At 49.8% G+C, this 15,544-nt stretch overlaps 1 non-coding gene across 1 annotated transcript; it reads left to right on the top strand.

Moving 5' to 3' along the window:
* Positions 1 to 3,071: 3,071 nt before the first annotated feature.
* On the top strand, positions 3,072 to 3,144 carry Trnat-agu (transfer RNA threonine (anticodon AGU)). Its single transcript has one exon. It is a non-coding gene; the product is annotated as a tRNA-Thr (tRNA).
* The last annotated feature ends 12,400 nt before the right edge of the window (positions 3,145 to 15,544 follow it).

Below are 15,544 nucleotides of genomic sequence, written 5' to 3'. Positions count from 1 at the left end.
TCTTGTTTTCCAAATTCTGTACCTTGAGCTACTACATCCTCCCATTTGCTTTCCGAGGTCTTCTTGACTGCCAATTTCTATTTTTGTCTTATTTTCAACAAGCCCCTCATTTTCAATTTTAATTCGCTACATGCATAGCGAGGGCCTCAGTTCTGGTAGTCTTGGTGCCATAGGTAGCTTAAGACGGTTCAACGCTGGGCGACCACTCTCGACATGTCGTAGACGCTCGAGTCACAGCCAGGGGGTTGAAAAGAAGGTCCCCTTCACCCCGAGCAGTCCGAGTGGCGCTGGCTACCACCCCCAAACACAGGAAATAAAAACCACTGAACATAAATACCCCAGAAAGTGGAGGCTAAAAAGCCCCACCGGTAGCGCAGTGCCTATCACACCAGACCGGTATTCTGGAGGTCGTGGGTTCGGATCCCACCAGGCGGGCATTTTTTATCCACTTTCTTATTTTCCAAAGTATTTATATTGAGCTACTACATCCTCACCTTTGCTTTCCCAGGTCTTCTTGACTGCCAATTCCTATTTTTGTCTTATTTTCAACGAGCCCATCATTTCTTATTCTGATTCGCTACATGCATAGCGAGGGCTACCGTTCTGGCAGTCTTGGTGCCATAGGTAGCTTAAGAGGGTGCAACGCTGGTCGACCACTCCCGACATGTCGTAGACGCTCGAGTCACGGCCCTGGCATTGAAAAGAAGGTCCCCTTCACCCGGAGCAGTCCGAGTGGCACTGGCTACCACCCCCAAGCGCAGGAAACAAAAACACCTGAACATAAATACCCCCGAAAGTGGAGGCTAAAATAGCCCCACCGGAAGCGTAGTGGTTATCGCACCAGACCAGTATTCTGGAGGTCGTGGGTTCGGATCCTACCTGGCGGGCATTTTTTCTCCTCTTTCTTATTTTCCAAATTCTTACCCTTGAGGTACCACATCCTCCCCTTTGCTTTCCGTGGTCTTCTTCACTGCCAATTCCTATTTCTGTGTTATTTTCAACGAGCCACTCATTTCTTATTCCGATTCGCTACATGCATAGCGAGGGCTACTGTTCTGGCAGTTTTGGTGCCATAGGTAGCTTAAGAGGGTTCAACACGGGTCGACCACTCTCGACATGTCGTAGACGCTCGAGTCACGGCCCTGGGGTTGGAAAGAAGGTCCTTCACCCGGAGTAGTCCGAGTGGCACTGGCTACCACCCACAAGCGCAGGAAACAAAAACACCTGAACATAAATACCCCAGAAAGTGGAGGCTAAAATAGCACCGCCGGTAGCGTAGTGGTTATCGCACCAGACCGGTATTCTGGAAGTCGTGGGTTCGGATCCCACGTGGCGGGCATTTTTTCTCCACACTCTTGTTTTCCAAATTCTGTACCTTGAGCTACTACATCCTCCCCTTTGCTTTCCGAGGTCTTCTTGACTGCTAATTCCTATTTTTGTCTTATTTTCAACGAGCCCCTCATTTCCTATTCTGATTCGCTACATGCATAGCGAGGGCCTCTGTTCTGGCAGTGTTGGTGCCATAGGGAGCTTAAGAGGGTTCAACGCTGGTCGACCACTCTCGACATGTCGTAGACGCTCGAGTCACTGTCAGGGGATGTTGGAAAGAAGGTCCCCTTCAGCCCGAGTAGTTCTAGTGGCGCTGGCTACCACCTCCAGGCGCAGGAAACAAAAACACCTGAACATAAATACCCCAGAAAGTGGAGGCCAAAATAGCCCCGCCGGTAGCGTAGTGGTTATAGCACCAGACCGGTATTCTGGAGGCCGTGGGTTCGGATCCCACCTGGCGGGCCTTTTTTCTCTACATTGTTATTTTCAAAAGTCTTTATATTGAGCTACAACATCCTCCCCTTTGCTTTCCGGGGTCTTCTTGACTGCAAATTTCTATTTTTGTCTTATTTTCAACAAGCCCTTCATTTCCAATTCTAATTCGCTACATGCATAGCGAGGGCCTCAGTTGTAGTAGTCTTGGTGCCATAGGGAGCTTAAGACCGTTCAACGCTGGTCGACCACTCTCGACATGTCGTAGACGCTCGAGTCACAGCCCGGGGGTTGAAAAGAAGGTCCGCTTCACCCCGAGTAGTCCGAGTGGCGCTGGCTACCACCCCCAAGCGCAGGAAAAAAAAAACCTGAACATAAATACCCCAGAAAGTAGAGGCCAAAATAGCCCCGCCAGTAGCGTAGTGATTATCGCACCAGACCGGTATTCTGGAGGTCGTGGGTTCGGATCCTACCTGGCGGGCATTTTTTCTCCACTTTCTAATTTTGCAAATTCTTAAACTTGAGCTACTACATCCTCCCCTTTGCTTTCCGAGGTATTTCTGACTACAAATTCTTATTTCTGTCATATTTTCAACGAGCCCCTCATTTCCTATTCTGATCCGCTACATGCAGAGCGAGGGCCTCTGTTCTGGCAGTCTTGGTGCCATAGGAAGCTTCAGAGGGTTGAACGGTGGTCGACCACTCTCGACATGTCGTAGACGCTCGAGTCACAGCCCGGGGGTTGAAAAGAAGGTCCGCTTCACCCCGAGCAGTCCGAGTGGCGCTGGCTACCACCCCCAAACACAGGAAATAAAAACAACTGAACATAAATACCCCAGAAAGTGGAGGCTAAAAAGCCCCACCGGTAGCGCAGTGCTATCACACCAGACCGGTATTCTGGAGGTCGTGGGTTCGGATCCCACCAGGCGGGCATTTTTTATCCACTTTCTTATTTTCCAAAGTATTTATATTCAGCTACTACATCCTCACCTTTGCTTCCCCAGGTCTTCTTGACTGCCAATTCCTATTTTTGTCTTATTTTCAACGAGCCCATCATTTCTTATTCTGATTCGCTACATGCATAGCGAGGGCTACCGTTCTGGCAGTCTTGGTGCCATAGGTAGCTTAAGGGGGTGCAACGCTGGTCGACCACTCCCGACATGTCGTAGACGCTCGAGTCACGGCCCTGGCATTGAAAAGAAGGTCCCCTTCACCCGGAGTAGTCCGAGTGGCACTGGCTACCACCCCCAAGCGCAGGAAACAAAAACACCTGAACATAAATACCCCCGAAAGTGGAGGCTAAAATAGCCCCACCGGTAGCGTAGTGGTTATCGCACCAGACCAGTATTCTGGAGGTCGTGGGTTCGGATCCTACCTGGCGGGCATTTTTTCTCCTCTTTCTTATTTTCCAAATTCTTACCCTTGAGCTACCACATCCTCCCCTTTGCTTTCCGTGGTCTTCTTCACTGCCAATTCCTATTTCTGTGTTATTTTCAACGAGCCACTCATTTCTTATTCCGATTCGCTACATGCATAGCGAGGGCTACTGTTCTGGCAGTCTTGGTGCCCTAGGTAGCTTAAGAGGGTTCAACGCGGGTCGACCACTCTCGACATGTCGTAGACGCTCGAGTCACGGCCCTGGGGTTGGAAAGAAGGTCCTTCACCCGGAGTAGTCCGAGTGGCACTGGCTACCACCCACAAGCGTAGGAAACAAAAACACCTGAACATAAATACCCCAGAAAGTGGAGGCTAAAATAGCCCCGCCGGTAGCGTAGTGGTTATCGCACCAGACCGGTATTCTGGAAGTCGTGGGTTCGGATCCCACGTGGCGGGCATTTTTTTCTCCACACTCTTGTTTTCCAAATTCTGTACCTTGAGCTACTACATCCTCCCCTTTGCTTTCCGAGGTCTTCTTGACTGCTAATTCCTATTTTTGTCTTATTTTCAACGAGCCCCTCATTTCCTATTCTGATTCGCTACATGCATAGCGAGGGCCTCTGTTCTGGCAGTGTTGGTGCCATAGGGAGCTTAAGAGGGTTCAACGCTGGTCGACCACTCTCGACATGTCGTAGACGCTCGAGTCACAGCCCGGGGGTTGAAAAGAAGGTCCGCTTCACCCCGAGTAGTCCGAGTGGCGCTGGCTACCACCCCCAAGCGCAGGAAAAAAAAAACCTGAACATAAATACCCCAGAAAGTAGAGGCCAAAATAGCCCCGCCAGTAGCGTAGTGATTATCGCACCAGACCGGTATTCTGGAGGTCGTGGGTTCGGATCCTACCTGGCGGGCATTTTTTCTCCACTTTCTAATTTTGCAAATTCTTAAACTTGAGCTACTACATCCTCCCCTTTGCTTTCCGAGGTATTTTTTACTACAAATTCTTATTTCTGTCATATTTTCAACGAGCCCCTCATTTCCTATTCTGATCCGCTACATGCAGAGCGAGGGCCTCTGTTCTGGCAGTCTTGGTGCCATAGGAAGCTTCAGAAGGTTGAACGGTGGTCGACCACTCTCGACATGTCGTAGACGCTCGAGTCACAGCCCGGGGGTTGAAAAGAAGGTCCCCTTCACCCGGAGTAGTCCGAGTGGCACTGGCTACCACCCCCAAGCGCAGGAAACAAAAACACCTGAACATAAATACCCCCGAAAGTGGAGGCTAAAATAGGCCCACCGGTAGCGTAGTGGTTATCGCACCAGACCGGTATTCTGGAGGTCGTGGGTTCGGATCCCATCTGGCGGGCATTTTTTATCCTCTTCCTTAATTTCCAAAGTATTTATATTGAGCTACTACATCCTCACCTTTGCTTTCCGAGGTCTTCTTGACTGCCAATTCCTATTTTTGTCTTATTTTCAACGAGCCCCTCATTTCCAGATCTGATTCGCTACGTGCATACGCGAGGGCCTGTGTTCTGGCAGTATTGGTGCCATAGGGAGCTTAAGTGGTTCAACGCTGTTGGACCACTCTCGACATGTCGTAGACGCTCGAGTAACGGCCCGGGGGTTGAAAAGAAGGTCCCCATCACCCAGAGTAGTCCGAGTGGCACTGGCTACCACCCCCAAGCGCAGGAAAAAAAAACACCTGAACAAAAATAACCCAGAAAGTGAAGTCTAAAGGAGCCCCGCTGGTAGCGGAGTGGTAATCGCACCAGACCGGAATTCTGGAGGTCGTGGTTTCGGATCCCACCTGGCAGGCATTTTTTGTCCTCTTGCTTCTTTTCCAAATTCTGTACCTTGAGCCACTACATCCTCCAATTTGCTTTCCGAGGTCTTTTTGACTGCCAATTTCTATTTTTGTCGTAATTTCAACAAGCCCCTCATTTCCAATTCTAATTCGCTACATGCATAGCGAGGGCCTCAGTTTTGGTAGTCTTGGTGCCATAGGTAGCTTAAGACGGTTCAACGCTGGGCTACCACTCTCGACATGTCGTAGACGCTCGAGTCACTGCCAGGGGGTTGAAAAGGAGGTCCCCTTCACCCCGAGTAGTTCGAGTGGCGCTGGTTACCACCCTCATGCGCAGGAAACAAAAACACCCGAACATAAATACCCCAGAAAGTGGAGGCCAAAATAGCCCCAGCGGTAGCGTAGTGGTTATCGCACCAGACCGTTATTCTGGATGTCGTGGGTTCGGATCCCACCTGGCAGGCATTTTTTGTCCTCTTGCTTCTTTTCCAAACTCTTAACCTTGATCTACTACATCCTCCCCTTTGCTTTCCCTGGTATTCTTCACTGCCAATTCCTATTTCTGTGTTATTTTCAACGAGCCCCTCATTTCTAATTCTGATTCTCTACATGCATAGCGAGGGCTACTGTTCTGGCAGTCTTGGTGCCATACGTAGCTTAAGAGGGTTCAACCCTGGTCGACCACTCTCGACATGTCGTAGACGTTCGAGTCACGACCCTGGGGTTGGAAATAAGGTCCCCTTCACCCGGAGTAGTCCGAGTGGCTCTGGCTACCACCCCAACCACAGGAAACAAAAAAACCTGAACATAAATACCCCTGAAAGTGAAGGCTAAAATAGCCCCGCCGGTAGCGTAGTGATTATCGCACCAGACCGGTATTCTGGAGGTCGTGGGTTGGGATCCCACGTGGCGGGCATTTTTCCTCCACTTCTTGTTTTCGAAATTCTGTACCTTGAGCAATTACATCCTCCCCTTTGCTTTCCGAGGTATTCTTGACTGCCAATTCTTATTTTTGTCTTGTTTTCAACGAGCCCCTCATTTCCTATTCTGATTCGCTACATGCATAGCGAGGGCCTCAGTTCTGGTAGTCTTGGTGCCATAGGGGGCTTAAGGGGGTTGAACCCTGGTTGACCACTCTCGACATGTCGTAGATGCTTGAGTCACTGCCAGGGGGTGGAAAAAAAGGTCCCCTTCACTCCGAGTAGTTCGAGTGGCGCTGGCCACCACCCCCAAGCGCAGGAAACAGACACACCTGAACATAATAACCCCAGAAAGTGGAGGCTACAATAGCCCCGCCGGCAGCAGAGTGGTTATCGCACCAAACCGGTATTCTGGAGGTCGTGGGTTCGGATCCCACCTGGCGGGCATTTTTTGTCCTCTTGCTTCTTTTCCAAATTCTGTACCTTGAGCTACTACATCCTCCAATTTGCTTTCCGAGGTCTTTTTGACTGCCAATTTCTATTTTTGTCGTAATTTCAACAAGCCCCTTATTTCCAATTCTAATTTGCTACATGCATAGCGAGGGCCTCAGTTTTGGTAGTCTTGGTGCCATAGGTAGCTTAAGACGGTTCAACGCTGGGCTACCACTCTCGACATGTCGTAGACGCTCGAGTCACTGCCAGGGGGTTGAAAAGAAGGTCCCCTTCACCCCGAGTAGTTCGAGTGGCGCTGGCTACCACCCCCATGCGCAGGAAACAAAAACACCCGAACATAAATACCCCAGAAAGTGGAGGCCAAAATAGCCCCAGCGGTAGCGTAGTGGTTATCGCACCAGACCGTTATTCTGGATGTCGTGGGTTCGGATCCTACCTGGCGGGCATTTTTTGTCCTCTTGCTTCTTTTCCAAATTCTGTACCTTGAGCCACTACATCCTCCAATTTGCTTTCCGAGGTCTTTTTGACTGCCAATTTCTATTTTTGTCGTAATTTCAACAAGCCCCTCATATCCAATTCTAATTCGCTACATGCATAGCGAGGGCCTCAGTTCTGGTAGTCTTGGTGCCATAGGTAGCTTAAGACCGTTCAACGCTGGTCGACCACTCTCGACATGTCGTAGACGCTCCAGTCACAGATCGGGGGTTGAAAAGAAGGTCCCCTTCATCCCGAGTAGTCCGAGTGGCGCTGGTTACCACCGCCATGTGCAGGAAACAAAAACACCGGAACATAAATACCCCAGAATGGGGAGGCTAAAGTAGCCCCACCTGTAGCGTAGTGGTTATCGCACCAGACCGGTATTCTGGAGGTCGTGGGTTCGGATTCCACATGGCAGGCATTTTTTCTCCACTTTCTTGTTTTCCAGATTCTTTACCTTGAGCTACTACATCCTCCCCTTTGCTTTCCGAGGTATTCTTGACTGCCAATTCCTATTTATTTCATATTTTCAACGAGCCCTTCATTTCCTATTCTCATTCGCTACATGCATAGGAGGGCCTCCGTTCTGGCAGTCTTGGTGCCATAGGGAGCTTGAGAGGGTTGAACGGGGGTCGGCCACTCTCGACATGTCATAGATCCTTGAGTCACTGCCAGGGGGTTGAAAAGAAGGTCCCCTTCACCCCGAGTATTCCTAGTGGTACTGGCTACCACCCCCAAGCGCAGGAAACAAAAACACCTGAACATAAATACCCCAGAAAGTAGAGGGTAAAGTAGCCCTGCAGGCTGCGTAGTGGTTATCGCACCAGACCGGTATTCTGAAGGTCGTGGGTTCGGATTCCACCTGGCGAGCATTTTTTCTCCACTTTCTTGTTTTCCAAATTCTTTACCTTGAGCTACTACATACTCCCTATTGCTTTCCGAGGTTTTCTTGACTGGCAATTATTTTTCTGTCTTTATTTCAACGATTCCCTCATTTCCTATTCTGATTCGCTACATGCAGAGCGAGGGCCTCTGTTCTGGCAGTCTTGGTGCCATAGAGAGCTTCAGAAGGTTTAACGGTGGTCGACCACTCTCGACATGTCGTACACGCTCGAGTCACTGCCAGGGGGTTGAACAGAAGGTCCCCTTAACCCCGAGTAGTTCGAGTGGCGCTGGCTACCACCCCCAAGTGCAGAAAACAAGAACAACTGAACATAAATACCCCAGAAAGTAGAGGCTAAAATATTCCCGCCGGCAGCGTAGTGGTTATCGCACCAGACAGGTATTCTGGAGGTTGTGGGTTAAAATACCACCTGGAGGGCATTTTTTCTCAACTTTCTTATTTTCCAAATTCTTTATCTTGACGAACTACATCCTCCCCTTTGCATTTCGAGGTTTTCTTGACTGCCAATTTTTTTTGCTGTGTTATTTTCAACGAGCCCCTCATTTCCTATTCTGATTCGCTACATTCATAGGAGGGCCTCAGTTCTGGCAGTCTTGGTGCCATAGGGAGCTTAAGGGGGTTGAACCCTGGTTGACCACTCTCGACATGTCGTAGATGCTTGAGTCACTGCCAGGGGGTTGAAAAGAAGGTCCCCTTCAGCCCGAGTAGTTCGAGTGGCGCTGGCTACCACCCCCTTGCGCAGGAAACAAAAACACCTGAAGATAAATACCCCAGAAAGTGGAGGCCAAAATAGCCCCGCTGATAGCGTAGTGGTTATCGCACCAGACTGGTATTCTGGAGGTGGTGGGTGCGGATCCCACCTGGCGGGCATTTTTTCTCCACATTGTTATTTTCAAAAGTCTTTTTATTGAGCTACAACATCCTCCCCTTTGCTTTCCGAGGTCTTCTTGACTGCCAATTTCTATTTTTGTCTTATTTTCAACAAGCCCCTCATTTGCAATTTTAATTCACTACATGCATAGCGAGGGCCTCAGTTCTGGTAGTCTTGGTGCCATAGGGAGCTAAAGACCGTTCAACACTGGTCGACCACTCTCGACATGTCGTAGACGCTCGAGTCACAGCCCGGGGGTTGAAAAGAAGGTCCGCTTCACCCCGAGTAGGCCGAGTGGCGCTGGCTACCACCCCCAAGCGCAGGGAAAAAAAAACACCTGAACATAAATACCCCAGAAAGTGAAGTCTAAAGTAGCCCCGCCGGTAGTGTAGTGCTTATCGCACCAGACCGGTATTCTGGAGGTCGTGGGTTCGGATCCCACGTGGCAGGCATTTTTTCTCCACTTCTTGTTTTCCAAATTCTGTACCTTGAGCTACTACATCCTCCCATTTGCTTTCCGAGGTCTTCTTGACTGCCAATTCCTATTTTTGTCTTATTTTCAACGAGCCCATCATTTCTTATTCTGATTCGCTACATGCATAGCGAGGGCTACCGTTCTGGCAGTCTTGGTGCCATAGGTAGCTTAAGAGGGTGCAACGCTGGTCGACCACTCCCGACATGTCGTAGACGCTCGAGTCACGGCCCTGGCATCGAAAAGAAGGTCCCCTTCACCCGGAGTAGTCCGAGTGGCACTGGCTACCACCCCCAAGCGCAGGAAACAAAAACACCTGAACATAAATACCCCCGAAAGTGGAGGCTAAAATAGCCCCACCGGTAGCGTAGTGGTTATCGCACCAGACCGGTATTCTGGAGGTCGTGGGTTCGGATCCTACCTGGCGGGCATTTTTTCTCCTCTTTCTTATTTTCCAAATTCTTACCCTTGAGCTACCACATCCTCCCCTTTGCTTTCCGTGGTCTTCTTCACTGCCAATTCCTATTTCTGTGTTATTTTCAACGAGCCACTCATTTCTTATTCCGATTCGCTACATGCATAGCGAAGGCTACTGTTCTGGCAGTCTTGGTGCCATAGGTAGCTTAAGAGGGTTCAACGCGGGTCGACCACTCTCGACATGTCGTAGACGCTCGAGTCACGGCCCTGGGGTTGGAAAGAAGGTCCTTCACCCGGAGTAGTCCGAGTGGCACTGGCTACCACCCCCAAGCGCAGGAAACAAAAACACCTGAACATAAATACCCCAGAAAGTGGAGGCTAAAATAGCCCCGCCGGTAGCGTAGTGGTTATCGCACCAGACCGGTATTCTGGAAGTCGTGTGTTCGGATCCCACGTGGCGGGCATTTTTTCTCCACACTCTTGTTTTCCAAATTCTGTACCTTGAGCTACTACATCCTCCCCTTTGCTTTCCGAGGTCTTCTTGACTGCTAATTCCTATTTTTGTCTTATTTTCAACGAGCCCCTCATTTCCTATTCTGATTCGCTACATGCATAGCGAGGGCCTCTGTTCTGGCAGTGTTGGTGCCATAGGGAGCCTAAGAGGGTTCAACGCTGGTCAACCACTCTCGACATGTCGTAGACGCTCGAGTCACTGTCAGGGGATGTTGGAAAGAAGGTCCCCTTCAGCCCGAGTAGTTCTAGTGGCGCTGGCTACCACCCCCAGGCGCAGGAAACAAAAACACCTCAACATAAATACCCCAGAAAGTGGAGGCCAAAATAGCCCCGGCGGTAGCGTAGTGGTTATCGCACCAGACCGGTATTCTGGAGGCCGTGGGTTCGGATCCCACCTGGCGGGCCTTTTTTCTCTACATTGTTATTATCAAAAGTCTTTATATTGAGCTACAACATCCTCCCCTTTGCTTTCCAGGGTCTTCTTGACTGCAAATTTCTATTTTTGTCTTATTTTCAACAAGCCCTTCATTTCCAATTCTAATTCGCTACATGCATAGCGAGGGCCTCAGTTCTAGTAGTCTTGGTGCCATAGGGAGCTTAAGACCGTTCATCGCTGGTCGACCACTCTCGACATGTCGTAGACGCTCGAGTCACAGCCCGGGGGTTGAAAAGAAGGTCCGCTTCACCCCGAGTAGTCCGAGTGGCGCTGGCTACCACCCCCAAGCGCAGGAAAAAAAAACCTGAACATAAATACCCCAGAAAGTAGAGGCCAAAATAGCCCCGCCAGTAGCGTAGTGATTATCGCACCAGACCGGTATTCTGGAGGTCGTGTTTTCGGATCCTACCTGGCGGGCATTTTTTCTCCACTTTCTAATTTTGCAAATTCTTAAACTTGAGCTACTACATCCTCCCCTTTGCTTTCCGAGGTATTTTTGACTACAAATTCTTATTTCTGTCATATTTTCAACGAGCCCCTCATTTCCTATTCTGATCCGCTACATGCATAGCGAGGGCCTCAGTTCTGGTAGTCTTGGTGCCATAGGGAGCTTAAGACCGTTCAACGCTGGTCGACCACTCTCGACATGTCGTAGACGCTCCAGTCACAGCCCGGGGGTTGAAAAGAAGGTCCCCTTCATCCCGAGTAGTCCGAGTGGCGCTGGCTACCACCGCCAAGTGCAGGAAACAAAAACACCTGAACATAAATACCCCAGAAAGGGGAGGCTAAAGTAGCCCCACCTGTAGCGTAGTGGTTATCGCACCAGACCGGTATACTGGAGGTCGTGGGTTCGGATCCCATCTGGCGGGCATTTTTTATCCTCTTCCTTATTTTCCAAAGTATTTATATTGAGCTACTACATCCTCACCTTTGCTTTCCGAGGTCTTCTTGACTGCCAATTCCTATTTTTTGTCTTATTTTCAACGAGCCCCTCATTTCTAGATCTGATTCGCTACGTGCATAGCGAGGGCCTCTGTTCTGGCAGTATTGGTGCCATAGGGAGCTTAAGTGGTTCAACGCTGTTGGACCACTCTCGACATGTCGTAGACGCTCGAGTAACGGCCCGGGGGTTGAAAAGAAGGTCCCCATCACCCGGAGTAGTCCCAGTGGCACTGGCTACCACCCCCAAGCGCAGGAAAAAAAACACCTGAACAAAAATAACCCAGAAAGTGAAGTCTAAAGGAGCCCCGCTGGTAGCGGAGTGGTAATCGCACCAGACCGGAATTCTGGAGGTCGTGGTTTCGGATCCCACCTGGCAGGCATTTTTTCTCCAATTTCTTATTTTCCAAATTCTTAACCTTGATCTACTACATCCTCCCCTTTGCTTTCTGTGGTCTTCTTCACTGCCAATTCCTATTTCTGTGTTATTTTCAACGAGCCCCTCATTTCTTATTCTGATTCTCTACATGCATAGCGAGGGCTACTGTTCTGGCAGTCTTGGTGCCATACGTAGCTTAAGAGGGTTCAACCCTGGTCGACCACTCTCGACATGTCGTAGACGTTCGAGTCACGGCCCTGGGGTTGGAAATAAGGTCCCCTTCACCCGGAGTAGTCCGAGTGGCTCTGGCTACCACCCCCAACCACAGGAAACAAAAAAACCTGAACATAAATACCCCTGAAAGTGAAGGCTAAAATAGCCCCGCTGGTAGCGTAGTGATTATCGCACCAGACCGGTATTCTGGAGGTCGTGGGTTGGGATCCCACGTGGCGGGCATTTTTCCTCCACTTCTTGTTTTCCAAATTCTGTACCTTGAGCTACTACATCCTCCCCTTTGCTTTCCGAGGTATTCTTGACTGCCAATTCTTATTTTTGTCTTGTTTTCAACGAGCCCCTCATTTCCTATTCTGATTCGCTACATGCATAGCGAGGGCTACTGTTCTGGCAGTTTTGGTGCCATAGGTAGCTTAAGAGGGTTCAACACGGGTCGACCACTCTCGACATGTCGTAGACGCTCGAGTCACGGCCCTGGGGTTGGAAAGAAGGTCCTTCACCCGGAGTAGTCCGAGTGGCACTGGCTACAACCCCCAAGCGCAGGAAACAAAAACACCTAAACATAAATACCCCAGAAAGTGGAGGCTAAAATAGACCCACCGGTAGCGTACTGGTTATCGCACCAGACCGGTATTCTGGAGGTCGTGGGTTCGGATCCCACCTGGCGGGCATTTTTTCTCCACATTCTTATTTTCAAAAGTCTTTATATTGAGCTACAACATCCTCCCCTTCGCTTTCCGAGGTGTTCTTGACTGCCAATTTCTATTTTTGTCTTATTTTCAACAAGCCCCTCTATTCCAATTCTAATTCGCTACATGCATAGCGAGGGCCTCAGTTCTGGTAGTCTTGGTGCCATAGGGAGCTTAAGGGGGTTGAACCCTGGTTGAACACTCTCGACATGTCGTAGATGCTTGAGTCACTGCCAGGGGGTTGAAAAGAAGGTCCCCTTCACCCCGAGTAGTTCGAGTGGCGCTGGCCACCACCCCCAAGCGCAGGAAACAGACACACCTGAACATAATAACCCCAGAAAGTGGAGGCTACAATAGCCCCGCCGGCAGCATAGTGGTTATCGCACCAAACCGGTATTCTGGAGGTCGTGGGTTCGGATCCCACCTGGCGGGCATTTCTTGTCCTCTTGCTTCTTTTCCAAATTCTGTACCTTGAGCTACTACATCCTCCAATTTGCTTTCCGAGGTCTTTTTTACTGCCAATTTCTATTTTTGTCGTAATTTCAACAAGCCCCTTATTTCCAATTCTAATTTGCTACATGCATAGCGAGGGCCTCAGTTTTGGTAGTCTTGGTGCCATAGGTAGCTTAAGACGGTTCAACGCTGGGCTACCACTCTCGACATGTCGTAGACGCTCGAGTCACTGCCAGGGGGTTGAAAAGAAGGTCCCCTTCACCCCGAGTAGTTCGAGTGGCGCTGGGTACCACCCCCATGCGCAGGAAACAAAAACACCCGAACATAAATACCCCAGAAAGTGGAGGCCAAAATAGCCCCAGCGGTAGCGTAGTGGTTATCGCACCAGACCGTTATTCTGGATGTCGTGGGTTCGGATCCCACCTGGCGGGCATTTTTTGTCCTCTTGCTTCTTTTCCAAATTCTGTACCTTGAGCCACTACATCCTCCAATTTGCTTTCCGAGGTCTTTTTGACTGCCAATTTCTATTTTTGTCGTAATTTCAACAAGCCCCTCATTTCCAATTCTAATTCGCTACATGCATAGCGAGGGCCTCAGTTCTGGTAGTCTTGGTGCCATAGGTAGCTTAAGACCGTTCAACGCTGGTCGACCACTCTCGACATGTCGTAGACGCTCCAGTCACAGATCGGGGGTTGAAAAGAAGGTCCCCTTCATCCCGAGTAGTCCGAGTGGCGCTGGTTACCACCGCCATGTGCAGGAAACAAAAACACCGGAACATAAATACCCCAGAATGGGGAGGCTAAAGTAGCCCCACCTGTAGCGTAGTGGTTATCGCACCAGACCGGTGTTCTGGAGGTCGTGGGTTCGGATCCCACATGGCAGGCATTTTTTCTCCACTTTCTTGTTTTCCAGATTCTTTACCTTGAGCTACTACATCCTCCCCTTTGCTTTCCGAGGTATTCTTGACTGACAATTCCTATTTATTTCATATTTTCAACGAGCCCTTCATTTCCTATTCTCATTCGCTACATGCATAGGAGGGCCTCCGTTCTGGCAGTCTTGGTGCCATAGGGAGCTTGAGAGGGTTGAACGGGGGTCGGCCACTCTCAAAATGTCGTAGATGCTTCAGTCACTGCCAGGGGGTTGAAAAGAAGGTCCCCTTCACCCCGAGTATTCCGAGTGGCACTGGCTACCACCCCCAAGCGCAGGAAACAAAAACACCTGAACATAAATACCCCAGAAAGTAGAGGGTAAAGTAGCCCCGCCGGTAGCGTAGTGGTTATCGCACCAGACCGGTATTCTGGAGGTCGTGGGTTCGGATCCCACCTGGTGGGCATTATTTCTCCTCTTGCTTCTTTTCCAAATTCTTTACCTTGAGGTACTACATCCTCCCCAATGCTTTCCGAGGTCTTCTTGATTGCCAATTCATATTTCTGTCTTATTTTCAAAGATCCCCTCATTTCCTATTCTGATTCGCTACATGCATAGGAGGGCCTCCGTTCTGGCAGTCTTGGTGCCATAGGGAGCTTAAGAGGGTTCAACGCTGGTCGACCACTCTCGACATGTCGTAGACGCTCGAGTCACGGCCCCGGGGGTTTGAAAGAAGGTCCCCTTCACCCGGAGTAGTCCGAGTGGCACTGGCTACCACCCCCAAGCGCAGGAGACAAAAACACCTTAACATAAATACCCCAGAAAGTAGAGGGTAAAGTAGCCCCGCCGGTAGCGTAGTGGTTATTGCACCAGACCGGTATTCTGGAGGTCGTGGGTTCGGATCCCAACTGGCGGGCATTTTTTCCCTACTTTCTTATTTTCCAAATTCTTTACCTTGAGCTACTACATCCTCCCCTTTGCTTACCGAGGTATTGTTGACTGCCAATTCTTATTTCTGTCATATTTTCAACGAGCCCCTCATTTCCTATTCTGATTCGGTACATGCATAGCGGGGGCCTCTGTTCTGGCAGTCCTGGTGCCATACAGAAATTACCAGGGTTCAACGCTGGTCGACCACCCTCGACATGTCGTAGACGCTCGAGTCACGGCCCGGGGTTTTAAAAGAAGGTGCCCTTCACTCCGAGTAGTCCGAGTGGCGCTGGCTACCACCCCCAAGCGCAGGAAACAAAAACACCTTAACAATAATATCCCAGAAAGTGGAAGCTAAAGTTGACCCGCCGGTAGCGTGTGGTTATTGCACCAGACCGATATTCTGGAGGTCGTGGGTTCGGATCCCAACTGGCGGGCATTTTTTCCCCACTTTCTTATTTTCCAAATCCTTTACCTTGAGCTACTACATCCTCCCCTTTGCTTACCGAGGTATTGTTGACTGCCAATTCTTATTTCTGTCATATTTTCAACGAGCCCCTCATTTCCTATTTTGATTCGCTACATGCAGAGCGAGGGCCTCTGTTCTGGCAGTCTTGGTGCCATAGAGAGTTTCAGAAGGTTGAACGG

The sequence above is a fragment of the Haemaphysalis longicornis genome, unplaced genomic scaffold (genome assembly GCF_048455015.1).
Source record: "Haemaphysalis longicornis isolate Haplotype H1 unplaced genomic scaffold, Haemaphysalis longicornis Haplotype H1 scaffold_8, whole genome shotgun sequence".
Classification (NCBI taxonomy): Eukaryota; Metazoa; Arthropoda; class Arachnida; order Ixodida; family Ixodidae; genus Haemaphysalis; species Haemaphysalis longicornis.
This window is presented reverse-complemented; position numbering and strand designations above follow the sequence as displayed.